At 43.1% G+C, this 8,909-nt stretch overlaps 1 protein-coding gene across 2 annotated transcripts in view; it reads right to left on the minus strand.

The window, feature by feature from the left end:
* Positions 1-6,836, minus strand: part of LOC139414940 (serine/threonine-protein kinase PAK 6-like) — a 35,759-nt gene extending 28,923 nt beyond the window's left edge. The window contains exon 1 of one of the 2 annotated variants that reach the window (XM_071162589.1): positions 6,582-6,836. The gene's annotated coding sequence lies outside the window, so the exon portion shown is untranslated. Of the gene's footprint in view, positions 1-1,646; positions 1,731-6,581 lie in introns of those variants that run through there. The other variant, XM_071162588.1, reaches the window with a different exon arrangement.
* Between the last annotated feature and the right edge of the window lie 2,073 nt (positions 6,837-8,909).

Here is an 8,909-nt window from a genome sequence, read left to right on the forward strand (position 1 = left end):
ATTGTATTAAGTCACATCCTGTCCAATGGTGGTACCGCACAGATATCAACCTGACTAAATATCAATGCATCTCAAATGGGTTAACTGGTGTGTTGATTACAGCATTGGTGAAAAGCCAAAAGAATAATGCCAATTTAAACAGGGGTATATTCACTAAGAACCAAACGGAACCGAACGGAAGCAAAATGTTGAAACAAGGGACTAAGATGAACTTGTCCCATATGAAATGCTTGTTTTTGTTACAAGAAGTTTTCAGTTGCAAAACGTTTTGCTATGGTTTGGACTAATGAATACACCCCAGGTAGGTAACAGATAAGTAACAGTACCCAAGCACAGTATCAGTGCCCCAGTAACCACCTGTTTCTTGCTTTTGTGAATCCTGAAGTGAAAATAGAGGATAAACCCTCTATTGAAATGTATCCCTTTCCCATTGTACACTGTCCTCCACCCAAGACATGCACTGTCCTCCACCCAAGACATGCACTGTCCTCCACCCAAGACATGCACTGTCCTCTACCCAAGACATGTACTGTCCTCCACCCAAAACATGCACTGTCCTCTACCCAAAACATGCACTGTCTTCTACCCAAGACATGCACTGTCCTCCACCCAAGACATGCACTGTCCTCCACCCAAGACATGCACTGTCCTCCACCCAAGACATGCACTGTCCTCCACCCAAGACATGCACTGTCCTCCACCCAAGACATGCACTGTCCTCCACCCAAGACATGCACTGTCCTCCACCCAAAACATGCACTGTCCTCCACTCAAGACATGCACTGTTCTCCACCCAAAACATGCACTGTCCTCTACCCAAGACATGCACTGTCCTCCACCAAAGACATGCACTGTCCTCCACCCAAGACATGCACTGTCCTCCACCCAAAACATGCACTGTCCTCTACCCAAGACATGCACTGTCCTCTACCCAAGACATGCACTGTCCTCTACCCAAGACATGTACTGTCCTCTAAGACAAAAATTATATTCAATATCAATTGAAGTGTTGGTTCTGTTTGTTTGATCTTCATTTATGAAGCCAAACATCCCACGTTTTGTTCCATCTGATCTATGTTCAATTCAGCGTTGGGGTCAATAAAAAAAAGTAAACCAAATGTACTTTTTGAATGGACCCCAACATTGATTTGAACATGAATCAGATTAAACATAACTTGGGATGTTTTACTTCCTGAATTGACCGCAATTTACCCTGATTCAAATGTCAGCTCAAGCACCAGATAGAGTTGCAGTACTCCAATCTCTGTACAATGACTGGCAGAGCTACATAATGAGCTACTGTATGCCTTCCAACAGTGTTCATTGTAGCAGCCTGATGCCTTGTCTGTATCGTATCGTAGCGTATCAGAAGCAACCCTTTTGAAAACACACCAAAGAGAGACTCAGAGAAGAAGAAGACCAGAAGTCATTCCCACTACCAGCTCAGGGACAGTCCCTTCAGACAGTAGTACCCAGTTGGATCTCTCTCTATTCTGGCCTGGCACTGTTGTTGGAAAACTGCATGGTTCAATGCTCTGCTCTCAAATTCTGTAAAATGAACAGAGGTACTTGCTAGAGCGGGTTCTAAGAGAGACGAGAGAGGTGGTGAGCAGAAGCAGCAATTTCAGTTCCATTTGTTCACTCACCTGGTGGGAAGGGGTTTAGCTTCTTTGCGGGGAAGGTGAGGGGAGAGGGGGAGAGGGACTGGACCGGATCGGTGGATAAAGCTGGTTCCTCTGTGGCATGACGATGACCTATCTGCTCCTCCTTAGTTTACTCTATTCTAACGCTTGCCGTTTTGCCACATGGTCTGTAATGACTCCTCTCTCTCCTCCCCCTCTTCACCTAGCCAGTGGAGCGCAGCTTTTTTTTTCTTTGTCCAACTCGCTCGCTTCTACCTCACAGCGCCTCGTCCCTTCCCCCGCCAAACCCCTGTCTCACCTCTTTCCTACAGGTAAGAGAGAGGATGAGAAGAAGAGGAATCAGAGACAGAAAACAGCTCTTACATCAATACCATCACCGTCTAATGAATGTGGCTCCTCTGTGAGGGAGATTGGAGTGGGAATGTGGTCTTTCTCTCTGTCACAATTCAAATTGTATTTATCACACACACTGAATACAACTGGTGAAGACTTTATAGTGAAGTGCTTGCTTACAAACCTTTTCCAGTGATGCAGAGTTTTAAAAAATAATAGAAAATAGTAACTAACACAAGAGGAATCAAATAAAATACACAAGAATGTTGCTATAAATACAGGGAGTAACAGTACCAGATCAATGTGTAGAGGTACGAGGTATTTGAGGTACACTATATGACCAAAAGTATGTGGACACCTGCTTGTCGAACATCTCATTCCAAAATCATGGGCATTAATATGGAGTTGGTCCCCCTTTGCTTCTATAACAGCCTCCACTCTTCTGGGAAGGCTTTCCACTAGATGTTGGAACATCGCTGCAGGGACTTGCTTCCATTTAGCCACAAGAGCATTAGTGAGGTCGGGCACCAATGTTGGGCGATAAGGCCTGACTCGCAGTCGGCGTTCCAATTCATCCCAAAGGTGTCTGATGGGGTTGAGGTCAGGGCTGTGTGCAGAGCAGTCAACTTCTTCGACACCTATCCAAACAAGTCCTTTATTTATTTATTTATTTATTTTACCCCTTTAGGGTAGCTTCTATAGCCATGACATAATTTTCTGGAATTTTCCAAGCTGTTTAATGGCACAGTCAACTTAGTGTATGTAAACTTCTGACCCACTGGAATTGTGATACAGTGAATTATAAGTGAAATAATCTGTCTGTCAACAATTGTTGGAAAAATTACTTGTGCCATGCACAAAGTAGATGTCCTAACCGACTTGCCAAAACTATAGTTTGTTAACAAGAAATTTGTGGAGTGGTTTAAAAACAAGTTGTAATGACTCCAACCTAAGTGTATGTAAACTTCCGACTTCAACTGTAAATAGTCTAGTGAGTGTGTACAGTATATGGTGTGTAGTCTAGTGAGTGTGTATATGGTGTGTTTATATAAAGTCTAGTGAGTGTGTATATGGTGTGTGTATATATAGTCTAGTAAGTGTCTATATGGTGTGTATATATAATCCAGTGGGTGTATGTAGGATCAGTGCAAGATAGAGTCAGTGCAGATAGTTTCTGGTACCATTAATTTACTATTTAGCAATCTGGCTATTTAGCAGTCTTATGGCTTGGGGGTGGAAGCTATTTCTGAGCCTGTTGGTCTACTCTGGTACCATTTGCCGGATGGTAGCAGAGTGAACCATCTATGTGGCACATTACACACACAAAGAGCTTGAAAGGGCTGCTCTCCTACACAGTGCAGGCTCAGGCTTGTCTTTGAGAGCCGGGTGCGTTCCTGCCTTCAGGCCCTGAAGCACATAGCTGCTTTAAGCCTCTCTCTATGGCTGGTGACTCATCCAACACGCCACAGCTGAATTAGTGTTCGTGTGGAGTCACCCAGCTTGGGACAACTCCCCTTGGTAACGGTTGATGGCCACGGTTACAGATCCACGCCAGAGAGGTTAGAAAGGGAGATTTAATACGGTTATTACTACCTAACTATTACTGAACAATAAATATTGACCAATGTGTTTTTGTATGAGTGAGGAAGAGAGAGCTGTAGGATTTTCAAACTAAATTTACCTTTAATGAGAAGCATAGAATGAGAATTGTGAACAGGACGGAGTGAGTGAGTGAGTGAGTGAGTGAGTGAGTGAGTGAGTGAGTGAGTGAGGCTACGTGTAACAGTTTATGGTCTCAAACACCTGAGCCTCTAGGAAAAAGACAGTGATGTCAGTTACTTTTAACAACCCCTTTCCCCCATTTGTTCCCATCCGACCACTCTGACAGCTGATTGGCTAGCCGATCCCCTAACTTCACACATCGCTCCCCAATGAAGTTTCCCCTAGGTACAGATCTAGGATCAACTTCCCCTACTCCAATCCTAACCTTAAAACCATTAGTGGGTAAAATACAAAACGGACCCAAGATCACCATCAAGGGACAACTTCCCCCAATTCCCCTCACGTGCCACACAGAGGTCAAGGCAGTGCTGCTTCTGAAGACGCAAAAATGACAGAAAAGTGTTATTTGGGTCATTGCATTTCCAAACCACCTGAGCAACCGTGACATAATTTACATAACTGGTCACAAGACTGGGACTGCATCCCATATGGTACCCTATTAAGTACGTAGTGCACTATCTTTGACCAGAGCCCGATGGGCAACAGTGAAAAGTAGTGCAATATATAGGTTGCCCTTTGGAATGCACACTGGGGTTTCCCTTTTGCTAGTAACAACCACTTTAGTGGTTGAATCACAGATAATCTAGAAGAAAGGTCAGTCTCGTAAAAAGACGCATTCTTTATGTTCTAACTACCCGCTATTCAAAGTGCTCTGAACAAATTAAAGGGAATTGTTCACAAACATTGGCACATCCTAAAATCTGATGATAGTCTCGGTAATGTGTTTTCGAACCTTCCCTTGGTCGTATTCTCGCGGGGCAGAAATCTCAGAGACCAATTGGTAAACTCTGATTTACCACCCCAAGGTATCCCTGCACAACGTCTATTTGCGCCCCTACTGGATGGAAACTACAAATGTAATGGCTGTGCTCAATGCAATGGCACTTATAAATGTAGATCCTTCAAACACCCACAAACAGGGAAATCGATCCCAATCAAAGGTGTTATTACGTGCTCCACTAAGGCAGTTATTTATCTTATAACTTGCCCTTGTGGTAAACATGATGTAGGTAAAACAAAGCGCGAATTAAAAGTACGTATCTCAGAGCATCATAGCACCATTAGGTGTAAAAACTTTACTTATCCAGTTGCGGCCCACTTCTTGGAGGCAGGCCACTCGATTTCGTCTCTGCGTTATGTTGGCGTCGAACATGTCACCCTCCCTAGGAGGGGGTGACCTTGATCATTTATTGTTAAAACGAGAGGCTGCCTGGATCTTTAATTTAAAGACCCTTGCGCCCTTCAGTCTCAACGTAGACTTTGATCTGAAGCCATTCTTGTGATTATTGTGACTTTGCCATTGTAATTGTTTGTAAGCTTGTGTAGTCAAATGAATCTATGATCGTATGCTATCCATTTGTTGTTTGTATACTGTTCTTTGTATGACATTTTAGTATTTGATAATTAACCAATGATATCAGGCCACTCTTGGCCATGATTACAGACACCTGTGTCTTTTGACACTACATAAACAAGTCATGCCGCAGTGTTTGTGATTATACCCTGATGAAGACAGCTTGGCTGTCCAAACGTTGGTAATTACATTTTTGCATCTGAGCTCCTAGAGTGTGCGGCTCTCTTTTATTTTCATGAATCACAGATAAGCCAGGTCCTTGGGATGACAATCATTCACTCTTGTAAGCTACCACAGGGCAAGTCCAGACAGTGTAGTCACATGATTACTGTTAAGTTACAGTATGACCAGTTAGTGATACTTTAATATGGCACCTTCAGTGGCCCACAAACAGCAACATCTTCCTGGTTCACTGCCATATATAATGAGAAGTGCGAATGAACTCAGTGTACTTAATATATGCAAAGAAAATCAAAACGCACGTGTCAACAGGCACAGAGCCAAATCCAAGTCCAAACTATTTCCGATGTAAAATGAAAATGAGTATTTCTTATAGGACAAGTTGGAGATTGAGTACCTCACACTCCACTTCAGACAGTCTTCTTCTGTTTGGTGCCTAATTAACATGACAGATGTGTCAACAACACCTGGTTGTCATTAGCGGCTGTGACACATTGAAGTCATGCAGGTGTAGGATAGGAGAGGGAGCTGTGACTCACAAAGACAACTTTCTGCACAGTACAGTGATAGGAGGAATGCCTGTCTTCAAGGATTGCCGTGTTTGCTGGTTTCATTTCTAACCTTTTAGGATGGAAAAACGTCTAAACCAGGAACAACAGGGTAGAACATAAAATGGAAACTGTTTAACACTCCTTTTAACTCTAATTTTTACCTTTAGGTTCTCAATCATTCTGAAAAAATGAGAGCAAATGTGCACTGCAGGAAAGCTAAGTAAATTCTGCTGACAAACGATATGTCTATCTTGAAAGGACAGACAACAAAGCACGGTCACGGTCAGTGGGCCTTAAAAACTAACATCAAGCTCCTCTGTTATAGGCCTACTGGTAAAAATTCTGTATGTAAAACAGCAAGAGAAGGATGAGTCCAGGCAAGTGCAGAGTCGTTGGCTGATTAAGAGTGAGAGAAGTGGTTGGCTGACTCAGAGGAAGAAGCAGAGCCAGACATGGTATCGGTGAACAAACTGACTACCCACAAAGCATGAGCAATAGCTGGTCCGACAGCTGCATTAAACCATTTCTAATTCAATTATGCCAAGCAGAGCTGCTCTATATAGAAAAGCCATGAAATACAAATACTGTACATTTCAATGATTAATATTACAAATTAAGGCTAATAAGTAATATGCTAGCCAGACCAACTTCCTTTTTCGGCAGTCTATATGCACTTTATCCAAATTCTCATAATTTTATCTTTATACCAATGGCACATTTAAAAAAAAAAAAACTTACCACAGTTGAACTACTGTGTTTCGGACACCAATACTCCAACTCTGAATTGAATTGCTTTTCATTCTACCAACTTAGTTTGCCCTTGGACTGGACAAGTGTGTGACTTTTCTCAGTGGAGGCACTAGGTAGGGTAGAGGGAGGGAAAGGACTGTCTGTACCGTCAAGACACCAATCCATGATCGACCAAGCGGGTTCCTCCTCTCTCTCTAGCAATATTCTGATTATGGAGGATTTTACTTGCAAACTAGCCGCCACTCCTCTCCTATCAAATATTAACTTCACCGTGGGATAAGCTTGTACGCCTCACCACCTGTCCAGGCAGGCAGGCAGGCAGACAGACGTCCTTGGGAGAGAGAGCGATTTCCTTGAGCCTCTGGCCTAAAGGCAGAGAGTTCGAGTGTTATTATTTAGAGTTAAAGAGCTAGTTCCATCTCATGGTCATTAGTCCACTTGCGATACAGTGGTATTCAAACTTTTTCAGCAGGTACCCCATTTTTCTGCCAGAAATCTAATGACACAAACTTAATTTTTAAAAATCGGTCAATTTCCATTTTTACATCAACAAATAAGTGAATTGTTTTGTTTTCTCTTATCAAAATGAAAATAAACCAATTAATACATTTACATCTTTCAAATTATCTATTTTTTTTAATATATATATTGCCCCCCCCCCCTCAAATGAATTTTTACATTTTTATAAATAAATAAATATATATATATATATAGGCAGCCCCACTGCAGTTTCCCAGACTTAATACAATCTGAAACAGCCTGGTCTCAGACTAGACTTAACATAAATTAGTATTAGTATTAGTAAATTAGTATTTGTTACACTTGGTAGGGTTACATAAGACAGAAACTAAACATAGGGTTGTTGGTCAGGGTGGATGGGTGGGCATATTATGCAAATGTCTAGCAACCGAAAGGTTACGTGTTTGAATCTAAGACAACTTTAGCATTTTAGCTAATGAGCAACTGCTTCTTAGCTACTTCGCCACTACTTTGCATGTTAGCTAACCTTTCCCCTAACCTTCACCCCTAGCATAGGTAACATTCGCCACCTAGCTAACATAAACTCAGCAAAAAAAGAAGGACCGTCTTTGAAAGATAACTCGTAAAAATCCAAATAACTTCACAGTAAAGGGTTTAAAAACTATTTCCCATGCTTGTTCATTGAACGATAAACAATTAACGGTTGTAAAGACACGAACAGCTTACAGACGGTAGGCATTTAAGGTCACAGTTATGAAAACTTAGAACACTAAAGAGGCCTTTCTACTGACTCTGAAAAACACCAAAAGAAAGATGCCCAGGGTCCCTCCTCATCTGCGTGAATGTGTTTTAGGCATGCTGCAAGAAGGCATGGGGACTGCAGATGTGGCCAGGGCAATAAATTGCAATGTTCATACTGTGAGACGCCTAAGACAGCGCTACAGGGAGACAGGACGGACAGCTGATCGTCCTCGCAGTGGCAGACCCCGTATAACAACACCTGCACAGGATCAGTACATCCGAACATCACACCTGCGGGACAGGCACAGGATGGCAACAACAACTGCCCAAGTTACACCAGGAACACACAATCCCTCCATCAGTGCTCAGACTGTCCGGCTGAGAGAGCCTGGACTGAGGGCTTGTAGGCCTGTAGTAAGGCAGGTCCTCACCGGCAACAACGTTGCCTATGGGCACAAACCCACCGTAGCTGGACCAGACAGGACTAGCAAAAAGTGCTCTTCACTGAAGAGTAGCGGTTTTGTCTCAACAGGGGTGATGGTCGGATTCGCGTTTATCTGTCGAAGGAATGAGCGTTACACCGAGGCCTGTACTCTGGAGCGGGACTGATTTGGAGGTGGAGGGTCCGTCATGGTTTGGGGCGGTGTGTCACAGCATTATCGGACTGAGCTTGTCATTGCAGGCAATCTCATCGCTGTGCATTACAGGGAAGACATCCTCCTCCCTCATGTGGTACCCTTCCTGCAGGCTCATCCTGACATGACAATGACTGACTCATCCAGCATGACAATGCCACCAGCCATACTGCTCGTTCTGTGCGTGATTTCCTGCAAGACAGGAATGCCAGTGTTCTGCCATGGCCAGCGAGGAGCCCGGATCTCAATCCCATTGAGCACGTCTGGGACCTGTTGGATTGGAGGGTGAGGGCTAGGGCCTCTGCACTTTTTGCACATTTTGTTACAAAGTGGAATTAAAATTGTATTTGTCATTTGTTAGTGATCTACACAAAATACTCTGTCAAAGTGGAAGAAACCTTCTAACATTTGTTAAAAATGTATGTAAAGTAAAACACTAATATCTTGATGAGAAGTATTC

The sequence above is a fragment of the Oncorhynchus clarkii genome, chromosome 8 (genome assembly GCF_045791955.1).
Source record: "Oncorhynchus clarkii lewisi isolate Uvic-CL-2024 chromosome 8, UVic_Ocla_1.0, whole genome shotgun sequence".
NCBI lineage: Eukaryota > Metazoa > Chordata > Actinopteri > Salmoniformes > Salmonidae > Oncorhynchus > Oncorhynchus clarkii.